Below are 13,931 nucleotides of genomic sequence, written 5' to 3' on the forward strand. Positions count from 1 at the left end.
CATACCTGGCTAATTTTTTTATTTTTAGCAGAGATGGGGTTTCACCATGTTGGCCAAGCTGGTCTTGAACTCCTAACCTCAGGCAATCTGTCCACCTCAGCCTCCCAAAATGCTGGGATTACAGGCATGAGCCACTGTGCCTAGCCGGAAACACATGTACTCTTACACTAAGTGATGGGAATGTCAGCTCTTATCCAGGCACTTCCTCTCTCTTGCCTCACTTCTTAAATCATGCCTCTTTCTTCTTGTCTCAGAAAAATGAAGTGCTGGCAGTTCCAGTAGCTTAGCAAATTTCAGGAGAGACAATCATGATTTCCCAGGATAGCAGGATATGTAATACCCCCAGCCTTGTAAAAAGAGAAGGGAAGTGTTAATGTCAAATCTCCTCCCCAATTTGAACGGGAAAGGGAAGGGATGGTTGCTGCTCTGTAGACTCTAACTTTTCCACTCCTCCTTACTCCCAGACCTCTTCTCTTAGCCGGTACTTGTGAAACCTAAATCAGCTTGACTTCTCCCACCACTGGGAAGTCTGGGGATACTGCTGCCTGAAATACCATCTTCTTAAAACTTGACTCAAAGGAAAATTAGAGCCATGGATCCCAACAGTGCTGCTGTTATGCCTGCTGTATCTGGTAACTCCTGGAGTCCAGTAGAGATCCCAGTCAGTACCTCACACCAACCTAATATGCTTGCAAATCTGCTTTTAGAGAATTAACTGCACCGGGCACGGTGGCTCATGCCTGTAATCCCAGCACTTTGGGAGGCCGAGGCAGGCAGATCACTTGAGGCTGGGAGTTTGAGACCAGCCTTGCCAACATGGTAAAACCCTGTCTCTAATAAAAATACAAAAATTAGCCAGGTGTGGTGGCAGGTGCCTGTAGTCCCGGCTACTCGGGAGGCTGAGGAAGAGAATTGTTTAAACCCAGGAGGCGGAGGTGACAATGAGCTGAGATTGTGCCACTGCACTCCAGCCTGGGTGACAGAGCAAGACTCCATCTCAGAAAAAGGAAAAAAAAAAAAAAAGAATTAACTGCACTTGAGGCAGGCAGATAATGTTATGCAAGAGTCTTATCTTCTTCTGAATTGCTCCAGCATCATTTGGCTCCTCAACAATGTAAGGACTGCATCTTTGAGCTATAAGACCCTCCCTTGGGTAATTAAACTCTAGGTGCTCTCAAGGGGCATGTTGTTGACACAGTTTGTCCCCAATCCAGTGTTACATGTGCTAGCTACCATTTGTTAAAGTGGGCAGATAGCCAGAAATGAGCAGACAAGGGAGCTCCTCTGAGGAAAGAAGTCCTGGAGATGTTGCCCACTAATAATCAGCACTGCCCACTCACAGTCAGCAAAAACAAAACAAAACAACAAAAAAAACAAAACCCAGCGGCTACACTGGCTACTTCTGGCCTTATGGTTGGTCTCCTGCATTCCTAAAGGGTACGTATAAGGCCCAAGCCAGAGATACCATGGTAGAAACTTTCCCTGCTGATGAGCATGTGCACTCCTCTAAAAACTCACCCTAGAGTAGCCTTTTGCTCATTATAATAGTAAAAAACACACCCCTGGGTGGAGATTTTAAATGCTAATGAGACATGCGACATGTGTACTAGCATGTACAACCACAGAGCGTGCATGCCCAAAGAGACTTCCTGAAACATGTTTGCGAGTAACATTCCCCTCACAGCCCTTTGTGAATAATCATGCAATACTCTCATAAAGAGAATCCTCCAGCACTAGCTGCTGCTGGCTTTTTTTTTTTTTTTTTTTTTTTTTTTTTTTTTGAGACAGAGTCTTGCCTCTGTTGCTCAGGCTGGAGTGCGGTGGCACGATCTTGGTTCCCTGCAAACTCTGCTTGCTGGGTTCAAGTGATTCTCCTGCATCAGCCTCCCGAGTACCTGGGACCACAGGCACACACCACCACACCCAGCTACATTTTTGCATTTTTAGTAGAGACAGGGTTTCACCATGTTTGCCAGGCTGGTCTTGAACTCCTGACCTCAAGTGATCCACCTGCCTTGGTCTCCCAAAGTGCTGGGATTACGGGTGTGAGCCACCGCACCTGGCCTGCTGCTGGTTTCTTATTTCAGCATGTACTGTCTCTTTACTTAAATGTTAATACTACTGTTTTCCAGCTGGAGCAACCTAGAGCTGTTTTTCACTCCTCTCTAGGAATGTACTTTATCTTCCTTCAATAAACTCTGCTACTTAACCTTTGCTGTGCATCTCTTGGGTGAATTATTTCTTCCAAGTTAGACTAGAACTGAGAATTCCTGCACTTCCTGGTAACACATTACCAGGCTACGTGGTTCAAGAAGCTACGTGGTTCAAGAAGCCAAGAAACAGCAATATTTTAGACGTTCAGGGTACCAACAGAAACAGTATTGCTTAGCCATCATTAAAAGATATGACAGGGCTAGGCGCAGTGGCTCACACCTGTAATCCCAGCACTTTGGGAGGCTGAGGTGGGCAGATCACTTGAGGTCAGGAGTTCCAGACCAGCCTGGCCAACATGATGAAACCCCATATCTACTAAAAATAAAAAATTACCTGGGCGTGGTGGTGGGCACCTGTAGTCCCAGCTACTCCAGAGGCTGAGGCAGGAGAATTGCTTGAACCCAGGAGGCGGAGGTTGCAGTGAGCTGAGATTGCGCCACTGCACTCCAGCCTGGTGACAGAGTGAGACTCCTCAAAAAAGAAAAAAGAAATGACAGCTATACTAAGGGAGTGGCTACATTGCTGGGATAGTTGAGGAGGAGCTGGTTTCCTAGGAGATGTTTCTTGGTGATATGGAGCTTCTCTAAAGTCACTACCAAGGCAGCTATTTCTTTTTCTTTTCTTTTTTTTTTTTGAGATGGAGTTTCACTCTTGTTGTCCAGGCTGGAGTGCAATGGCACGATCTCAGCTCACCTCAACCTCTGCCTACCGAGTTCAAGCAATTCTCCTGCCTCAGCCTCCTGAGTAGCTGGGATTACAGGCATGTGCCACCATGCCCAGCTAATTTTGTATTTTTAGTTTCAGAGAAGGGGTTTCTTCATGTTGGTCAGGCTGGTCTCCCAACCTCAGGTGATCCACCCACCTTGGCTTCCCGAAGTCCTGGGATTACAGGCATGAGCCACCCGCACCCAGCCACCGAGGCAGCTATTTCTATGAAGGCAAATCACAGCGAGAAAGTAACACAAATTTATTAATATGAAAGGCTGAAGAAAATAAAAAACTCAAGATTAAAATTAAATGGTTAAGGCCAGGCGCAGTGGCTTATGCCTGTAATCCTAACACTTTGGGTTTGAACTCATTCTTTTAACTTGCATTCCTCCCAGTAAAATTACATAAAACTATTAAATATTACAATTTGGAAATGATATTAATGATGGAAAATCAGGAAAGGTATCATTAATTAGCTAGATATTTTAATATTTTGCAAATTATGGTGAGGTGGTATTGTACTGAGATACTGATGACTTGAGTTCATTATTATACTTAAAGAAAAAAGGTAGGCTTTATCTAGTAAGTAAGTGGGTAGGATTACCCAATTACAATCCAAAAAGCCCATCCCCTTGTTTGGGATCTCTGAGAGTTACTCTCTTTTGGTCAGGTCTCGAGGTAGTTCCTCATAATCTGGAAGCCTTAGTTCAAATGTCAATGCATCCACTACATAATGCGAGGGAAAACAGAATTCAGTGGTCCACAACTGTGTCTTATCCTGTCGGAGAGGAATAATGATAGCTCCTGGTTCTAGTTGTGTGTGTTTTTTGGTCATATCATCTGGGTGCCTCAGTTCTGTTCTCTGTAAAATCATCCTTATCCTCCATGGCCTCTTCAAAAATAGCCATTGGAGGCTGGGCGTGGTGGCTCATGCCTGTAATCCCAGCACTTTGGGAGGCTGAGGTGGGTGGATCACGAGGTCAGGAGATCGAGACCATCCTGGCTAACATGGTGAAACCCTGTCTCTACTGAAAATACAAAAAATTAGCTGGGAGTGGTGGTGGGCACCTGTAGTCCCAGCTACTCTGGAGGCTGAGGCAGGAGAATGGCATGAACCTGGGAGGCGGAGCTTGCAGTAAGCCGAGATTGTGCCACTGCACTCCAGCCTGGGCAACACAGTCAGACTCCGTCTCAAAAAAAAAAAAAAAAAAAAAAGCCATTGGAGCAGATCCACCTTTTGAGATCTGGACACCTCTTTCTATTGATCTGGGTTGAGAAGCCCAGGGATGGCTAAAGGGTTGAGAATTATAGGACTTTATTCTTCCAGAGACTTAATCTTATATGGTTATGAGATTTATCAATTTACTGGGCATGATGTAGGTCTTTGGGGATCTTTTGATCTCACTTGGTTCTGTTCTGAGTATTACTGCTTTGCTTCTTGTTCATTTTTAATGAACACATTAGAACATTGTTTTCCTTTTTTTTTTGAGACAGGGTCTTGCTCTGTTGCCCAAGCTGGAGTACAGTGGCATGATCTCAACGCACTGCAACCTCTGCCTCCAGGGCTCCAGTGATCCTCCCACCTCAGCCTCCTGAATAGCTGAGACTACAGTTGTGCACCCAGCACCACTGTGTCCAGCTAATTTTTTTGTGTTTTTTGTAGACACGGCTTTCACCATGTTGTCCAGGCTGGTTTTGAACTCCTGGGCTTGAGTGATCTGCTGGCCTTGGCCTCCTAAAATGTTGGGATTACAGGGGTGAGTTACTGTACCTGGCCAAACACTGTTTTTCTTTCTTTCTTTCTTTTTTTTTTTTTTTGAGACAGAGTCTTGCTCTGATGCCCAGGCTGGAGTGCAGTGGCACAATCTTAGCTCACTGCAACATCTGCCTTCTGGGTTCAAGCAATTCTCCTGCCTCAGCCTCCCGAGTAGCTGGTACTACAGACGCACGCCACCACGCCTGGCTAATTTTTTTTCTGTATTTTTAGTAGAGTCAGGGTTTCAACATATTGGCCAGGCTGGTCTTGAACCCCTGTCCTCATGATCTGCCCACCTCAGCCTCTCAAAGTGCTGGGAATTACAGGCATGAGCCACTGCACCCGGCCTAAACACTGTTTTTCAATTGTAGGCTCTGCCTATTAGTGAGATGTGAAATCAATTAAAAAAGAAAAAGATAAAGGAACAGAACAGGATAAAATATATCGGAGTGCATTGAAAATAGCAAAGATAAGTATTGTTAATTTTTTGTTATAAATATATTTGAATGTATGCACTGGTTTGCAATGCAAAAATATGACATTATTGGTTACTAAAGCTCAGTACCAAGGATCTCATTTTATAGCACACTCTTTGGAAGAAACCTGATTATCTTTTCCTTCCTTTCCTTCCTTTCCTTCCTCTTTCTCTCTCTCCCTCTCTCTCTCTCTCTCTCGCTCGCTCTCTCGCTGTCTCTCCCTCTTTCTTCTTTTTTTAGACAGAATCTTGCTCTGTCACCCAGGCTGGAGTGCAGTGGTACAATCTTGACTCACTGCAACCTCTCCCTCCTGAGTTCAAGCCATTCTCTTCCCTCAGCCTTCCTAGTAGCTGGAACCACAGGTTCATACCCAGCTGGAACCACACCACCATACCCAGCTAATTTTTAAATTTTTAATAGAGACAGGGTTTCACCATGTTGGCCAGGCTGGTCTCGAACTCCTGACCTCATTTGCCCACCTCGGGTTCCCAAAGTACTGGGATTACAGGCGTGAGCAACCACACCCGGCCAGCCTGGTTATTTCTATAACTCAAGTGAAGACAGTGAGTAATTCAGACAGAAATAAGGTTTTTTAAAAATTGAGGCATTCTATTTTCTGCTTCGTTTTGGTTATCAAAACACTTTATTTCTGTGTAACTAGCAATGAAATTGAGGAATTAGCACCCTCTTCTGTTCTGCAGCACTGTACATATATCTATTTTAGCACTTGTTAATTATATTGTAAATATTTATTTATGTGCCTCTAGTCCAAGATATAGTAGACTTTATAATTCAAATACTGAATTTTGGATCATTTCTGCTCCTTCCACAGCAGGATTTGGCCCTGTTTCTTGCTCATATAGGGAACTCCGTAAATATATGTTAAATACATGAATGAAAGAATAAATGAGTGGACCATCACAGTGTTGCCTTGTCATTTTGACCAGGACCTTTTTTTTTTTAGTCAGAATTTCCCGCATGCGTCCCATGAGCCTACACCATGAAGATTAATTTGCTGAAGTGATCTGAGAGAACATTTTGTAAACTTGTCAAGTTTGAAAAGGGAGACATTTATTTTGGACAAAGCAAGCCATCTTAATATGTAGCTAGTTTAATTATGCAAATAAGTGAAACAAAAACTAAACGCAAATTTTAAGGTGTAGTTTTTCCTTTTGCTCTGTTTGTACAGAAAAATCTAACCATTTGTTTTCTGCTTAAAAATAAACAGATGTTAATAAAACAGACTGCACACCCCACTAGAATTCCAAATGGTAGGGAAGAAGAGTTTTCCTTGTGGTGTAAATTGCCTCCCCCCTTCAATGCCCCCATCTTTCAAAACTTTAGAATTTGTACTGTAACTCTTTCACCAGTGTCTTTCCTCATTTTCGCTCTACAATTCAGTTTGCTTGTCTTTCTAAACTTTTGTTCAATGTCTATATAAATGGTACTTCAGATTCTTTTAATTATATTGTTGAATTCTACAAAATCTTTTAATGATAGTATTGGAGAGGGAGCCCAGTATATTCCATGAGGGAAATCTGTAGCCTCAAAGTTTCAGTATTACTTCTAAGGCTGAATAAAGAAACTTCAATTAAAGGTCTCTCTTGGTGAGCAAGCTTTGACCATCTTGAAAGTTGCAGATATTGGCTCTGTGGGAGGTCTTTCTGGAAACAAAATGCACACAGCTGAGTTGTGAAGCTCTTAGGAAGGAGGAAAAGGGGGGACTTTCCTTCTCTGACACTATTGTTTCCTCCAACTACTTCATTCCCCTTCCCACCTCAGGAGAAATAAACAATCAAACACGTTGGAGAAAAACAGAAAATGGGGAAAGTTCACTTTAGCACACTTACTGCCTTTTAAAAAGTGTTCACCCTATCTTGAGAACTAAAATCTCCCGAGAAATATCACTGAAGTTCAGAAAATCTTAGTTGAATAAAATTAACTTAGGTGCAGCTATGCTACTTTACCTTCACCCAGCATTCACAGGATGAAGTATTTTGCCAAGGTAGTAAAGTGGGGACCTAGTGTTTAGAATTCTGATATGTAGTCCAGGCTCATTCCTGAGTTTAACAATTTAAATCATGTTTTCTCCTTATTTGTATGGTGAAATGTGCATTTGCTTATAATATTTTTGACCTTTCCAGATAAAATGGGAAAATAGTTATATAGGCTTGTTATAGAAAAAATATAAATAGCTGCCATTTAAAAATAAATCATTAAAAAAAGTTATAGTCTGTTGGTAAATGAAGAATCAGAGTTTAGCCTTAAAAAGTTATTTTCCAGCAGAACACCTGTAGTTCCAGCTACTCAGGAAGCTGAAGCAGGAGGATCCCTTGAGCCTAGCAGTTAGAGCAGTTAAGAGTCCAGCCTGGGCAACATAGTGAGACCCCAGTCTCTTTAAAAAAACATTATTTTTAAAAAAACATTATTTTCGGTTGGATGCTCATGCCTGTAATCCCAGTACTTTGGAAGGCCAAGGCGGGTGGATCACCTGAGGTCAGGAGTTTGAGACCAGCCTGACCAACATGGTGAAACTCCGTCTCTACTAAAAAACACAAAAATTAGCTGGTCATGGTGGCAGGCGCCTGTAATCCCAGCTACTCTGGAGGCTGAGGCAGGAGAATCGCTTGAGCCTGGGAGGCAGAGGTTGCAGTGAACTGAGATCACACCACTGCACTCCAGCCTGGGCGACAGAACAAGGCTCTGTCTCAAAAATAAACAAACAAAAAACAAAACAAAAAAACATTATTTTCCTCTGTATGCCAAAACATTTCCATTTGTAGACTTCATTCGTATTTAAAAACTTTCAGCCGGGTGCACTGGCTCAGGCCTGTAATCCCAGCACTTTGGGAGGTCGAGGTGAGCACATCACCTGAGGTCAGGAGTTCACCTGGCCAACATGGTGAAACCCCATTTCTACTAAAAATACAAAATTAGCAAGGCGTGGTGGCACCTGCCTGTAATCCCAGCTACTTGGGAGGCTGAGGCAGGAGAATCACTTGAACCCAGGAGGGCGAGGTTGCAGTGAGCTGAGATCGTGCAACTATACTCCAGCCTCGGCAACGAGACTGAAACTCCGTCACACACATACACGCAATAATAAGTAAATAAATAAAAAGTTTAAATAGGTTTCAAATATTAACAGTAAAGACATATTTGAGAGCTCATTTTGTACCAGGCATTTTGCTAAGAGCTTTGCATGCACTGGTCTTATATAATTTACCATAAGAGGCATGTATTTCTTTCAGTAACCAACATTATAGTACTGCAAAAATGTGTTAGTTTATGAATTCAAGTATTTCAGAGAATCTCCATATTCCTGGATAAAGTTGCCAAAATATTAATCATTGTTGAAACACAGTGACTAGTACATAGGGTTTGACTACACTATTCGACTTTTGTGTAAGTATAAACACTTCCATGATAAAAAGTGAAAAACACAAAAGAAAAGAATTCTTTCAGAGATCAGCTATCCTGGTTGTGTTCCTTCCTCCCCATCTCCAGCTCCTGTCAGTTGGCCCCACATGGGGACACATGCTTCTTCAGCTGGGGAGGGAAAGATTGGTAGCACTTACAGTTGGCCATTACTACTCCTCTCCTCTCAGTCTCCCGTGATGGATTTAGGACATTTCTCTTCTGATCTACTCTGTAGATTAAGTAATATACATATAAATCAGTATAAAGGTGTTTCTTCCTTTGGCAGCAGATTTAAGAGAGGGCGCCCTAGGGAACATCTATTCTTTTTTTTTTTTTCTTGAGACGGAGTCTCGCTCTATCACCCAGGCTGGAGTCCAGTGGCATGATCTTTGCTCACTGCAACCTCCACCTCCTGGGTTCAAGCAATTCTCTGCTGCAGCCTCCCGAGTAGCTGGGATTACAGGTGGCTGCCACCACACCTGGCTAATTTTTGTATTTTTAGTAGAGACGGGGTTTTACCATGTTGGCCAGGCTGATCTCGAACTCCTGACCTCGTGATCCACCCGCCTCAGCCTCCCAGAGTGCTGGTATTACAGGTGTGAGCCATCGTGCCCAGCCCACATCTATTCTTTTTATTTGCTAGAATCTCTTCCTGCCTTCACTTGGTAGAACCAGCCCCTTTCATCTTGGGAACAAATCCTCTCTGGTTCCAAGTAGTTCTGATGGGCTGCTATTTATAATATCCCACCTTCCTGGCTATAAGGGTGTGTGTATAATCAGGGTCTGGCCACACATACACTCTACTTATTGTTATCCACAGTAATTGACCTATGGATGGATACATGACCTAAGTCAGGTCAGTTCAAATCCTTTCCTACCCTCTTATTTACAGATGGTAAAAGCAAAAAGGCCTCTCTAGCTGAGATGATTGAAACCTGGAACTGTCTCTAGCCATGCTCTCCCCACCCCCAGGTTGTACAGAAAGCTCATATGGAATAGGAGAGAACAGGATCAAAATACTGAGAAAAGCAGAGAGAGGGAAATAGTAGGAGCAAAGGTGAAAGTGTGAGAGTGACAAAAATTCCTTGCTTGGCCAAACATTAGTTATGCTTCTGAGCCTTCTCCTGGGCCCATATGTGCATTTTCTTGTAAAACTCAGTTTTAGTAAAGAGTTCTGCTAAGTCAGTTTAGCAAGAACCCCCAGTCTCCATATATGATCACCCTCAATAGATCCTTCATCCTCCACTGTCCCCCAGGTCATGTCTGATCACCCTGGCCTGTGTTCAGCAAGAATCCAGTTAGGTCGGTTTAGCTGGAGTCCCTCATATCCCTGATGTTTCCTCTTAGTGATTTTTCATCCAGCAACCCCATCTGCTCTTTGTCTATAAATTCCCAGCTGTTGGCCGGGCGCGGTGGCTCAAGCCTGTAATCCCAGCACTTTGGGAGGCCGAGACGGGCGGATCACGAGGTCAGGAGATCGAGATCATCCTGGCGAACACGGTGAAACCCCGTCTCTACTAAAAAATACAAAAAACTAGCCGGATGAAGTGGCGGGCGCCGGTAGTCCCAGCTACTCGGGAGGCTGAGGCAGGAGAATGGCATGAACCTGGGAGGCGGAGCTTGCAGTGAGCTGAGATCAGGCCACTGCACTCCAGCCTGGGTGACAGAGCGAGACTCCGTCTCAAAAAAAAAAAAAAAAAAAAAAAAAAAAAAAAAAAAAATTCCCAGCTGCCTATGCTGTATTCTACATGAGCTCCGTGCAGTAGTCCCTGTGTCGATTTCAGTGGTCCTGAATAAAGACTTCCTTACCATGCTTTAACATTGAATAATTTTTTCTTTAACAAGAGAAATGCTGATTCTGAATTGCTAGACTGCCATCGTTTCTAAAGTCCTTATCCTTCCCCCTATCATAAAGTGGGAGTCAATACATCAGCTTTTTACTCAAGCTGGTTTGATAAGGGGTTTTGTTATTTGTACCTAAAAGCCGTGACCAATTCATAGAGTAGGGCCATAAAGACAGGTATTATGCTCCACTTCAGGAGTGCTATCTATATTCCAGCTAAGGCTTACCACCTAGAGCAGTGCCTGGTACATGGCGAATACTGAAGAAATATGTGTTGAAAGAGGAATGCCTCCTTCTTGATAAGCTTTTTTGGTCAATGGTTTTCTTAACTTGGTGCATTGATTAAAATAGGGAATATTTATCTCCTTTCCTCTCTTGCTCATGGATATAACTCAAGATGGTTGCTGTTTAAATTTGAACACCTTAAATAAATGGCTCTTTTTGCAACTGGAAGCACAATTTTTGTGCAGCTAGAAAAATCTTTTTCCAACACAGAAATTTCCAGTGCAGTTTTCTAAGAAACCCCCTGTGATATGCAGCACAGTGGGCTCACCACAAGGCACATCAATCATTTTACTGTGTATCAGGCACCTCTTACAGGATTTTCTGTGATCCTGGTGTCAGTGCACATTCTGTATCAAGGCAGAGATGATATGTAGAAATCTGGCAGCTATTTAGAAGGGAGGCTGGGCAGTGGTGTGCCAGTATAATTAATGAGAGTCATCACTCAGGAAATGAGGATGGTGGGGGTTGGGAAGGATGCTTTCGCCATTCAATGGCATTTAAGAAAAATTGATGCTTGCTTAGCACTTTTAATGCTGGGAGGACATTAAGTCAAAGGATCACAGCAAAGGATTTTTTGTAACTACTGTACAGATGGATGTCCTTGTGCTTGAAGAAGCAGGGCTAATTCAACCCCAGACTTTTCAGCCAGGCGGATTTCAACCTTGTATTGAGCTACCAGCAGGAGTTCTTTATACTTGGAAAAGTGGTAAATCCTTACTAAAAGATCATAGCTTGCATGACCAAGAGATCATCTAGAAAAGGTACTTTATTACCATGTAGGATGTTTGTCTTACCTGCCCAAAGAAGTTTTAATGTCGGTCTCATTTTCTCCAGTTTCCCTTTAACCAGTGAAAGAGGAGGGCATTATTTGTTTTGTTTTTCTATTTATTCTTCGGTAACCATGGAAGAGTTTGTGTAACCTAGAGAGGCTGCTTATTACCCACTTTCTAGTCCCTTTGTTATTATTCCATGCTCTGATTGTCACAAGCAGGAAAAATAGTTCTGTCCTGCTTCTAAAAACTTAGCAATGTAACAAATTTTCTTGTTTTTAGTGATTTTCTCCAATTAATTAATTAATTAATTAATTGTTTTAGTGATTTTTCTCTGATAATGTTAAAAAGACTTGGAGAGAAAAGCTACATTAAAAGATTATAGATGTATAAATATCCTAAACATTTAAGAACATGCATAATTATTATTCATATCAACTTCAGAATTATTACCTTTGGGAAGGGGTGGGAGTAACCAGTCAGGAGCTGGGGTTTAGCTGTATCTGTCACACTTTATTTAAAAAAGAAGGGGTTGGGGGAGCAGGAGTATTACATGGTGTATGTCCTGTTTTTGTTAGGTTTGAAATACCACACAATTAAAAAATTTGAAAGTTTACAAAATTATGGGAGTTGATTAAAACTATCAAAATAAAGTGCATAGCAAACAAGTGCTCTTATTAGAAACTTTGTGTCTGAGTTTATTTCAACATGTGCATCTGCATTTTTTCAGACTCAAGAAAGACAAACACCGGAGGTTAGGGGGTGAACTGCTGCTGTTGAGGGATTATCTTGGTGGGGTTTTTTTTTCGTTTTTTTTTTTTTTTTGGCTTTTCTATTCACCATGGAGATTACCAGCAAAACAAATCTCCAACAAGCATGTTTACAAAATAAAAAGCAGTTTGGAGGCAGAGGGTTAATGACTTAATTTCTTATAAATTGAGGCTTGTGTATGGGCATGTAAAAAAAACAAAAACAAAAACAAGTAAATTTGGGGAGGTTTCTTTCTATAGAGGCAAAGGACGTTACCTATATTTTTTTCCAAATTGATTTCTTCCTGGTACTATTGGGAGGAAGAAATTCAAGTGGGTATTCTGGTGGCTTTTTTCTTTTTTCTAAGAGTCTAGGATTGTTTTCAGGATAAAGTTTCTTCTTGCCCATGGTGCTTTGCTGTGACATTGTAATTGCCTCTGTTGAATTGAATAATACAAATGGGTTGTTTCTATGGTATCGGCTAAGTGGGATGAAAAGGTGAAACCCTAGATCTTGTGCTGAGAGGTCACAGTGCTACCACCCTCCACACTAACTGTCTGTCAAAGCAGACAGGCAGCCAAGGCCCAGAGCTCCAATCTCAGGCACTCATTTGTAACTTACTCATTTGTAACTTCCTGGGCAAATTCACGCATGAAAAAAGAAAATGACTTTAGTTTATGTTGTCACTAAGCCCAGAAAATCCCTGCCAACCCCATGCTGCCAGCTTTCCTAGGACATTCTTATTGGAGGATTATTTTAAACTGAAAGGTGAGTGAAGAGCTGCGTCCCCACTCCTTCCCAGCCAGGCTTTGAACTAACAATAGGGCAGGTTGAATGGAGGCTGATAAATGTAAATCCTGGAATCCAGAAGCCGGATCACACCGCGGCCGTCTAGATCAGTGGCGGTTCCCGCATCCGCCCCAAGCTGGTCACTCATCCTGTCAGTGCGTTCAGTAGATTTCATCGTTTCATCTACACTTGAGTGCCTGCTCTGTGCAAGCTTTGCTCTGCCACCGCCGTCTTCTTACTCCTGGCAGGTTGCCCGCTTGAGTCAACCAGCCACTAAACGGATCTAAGTGAATAAGTGGCCTGTTAATGCCAAGGAGTAGCATTTCCAAACGAAGAGACTGGGAATAAATAAAAGCAAAGTGTTACCATCTACACTCTCAATTTTAGTTGCACTTCACTCAAAGTGGATCTCTTTAATTTGCAGCATTGACAGATGCTATGTTCTTAGAATTTTTTTTTTTTTTTTTTTTTTTTTTTTTTTTTTTAAAGGAGGTAAGACGGGCGATTCAGAACACTTTTTACTTTGGTGCAAGTTGCACGCAGTTCCCATTCCCTGCGCCCTTCACCTCCAACTTTGTTTCTCCAACTCCTTTACCCGCCCACCACCGAGGCCCTCCAGCTACAGCCCCAAACTGAGTATCAAGGGGTTACCCTGGGTTTGGAAACTTTTGAAAGTTGCGGGGGTGGGGGGTAGGTAAAAGTACTTCATTTCCAATGCTTTTGGCCCTTGCCAAGCGGGGAGCCCCGCAGGAGAGTGTAAGCCAAGGATTCCAGGTGCAGCCCTGGGGTTCCGTACACCTATCCCGCCCGGGCCAGCGGAGGCAGCGGGCGCTCCAGTCCGTTCTTCCCAACTCCAGTTCCTGATTTCCTCGGAAGCTGCGAGGCCGAGAGGGAGTGGGGCTCCTGTGTGAGTGTGAGGATTT

The sequence above is a fragment of the Rhinopithecus roxellana genome, chromosome 1, assembly GCF_007565055.1.
Source record: "Rhinopithecus roxellana isolate Shanxi Qingling chromosome 1, ASM756505v1, whole genome shotgun sequence".
NCBI lineage: Eukaryota > Metazoa > Chordata > Mammalia > Primates > Cercopithecidae > Rhinopithecus > Rhinopithecus roxellana.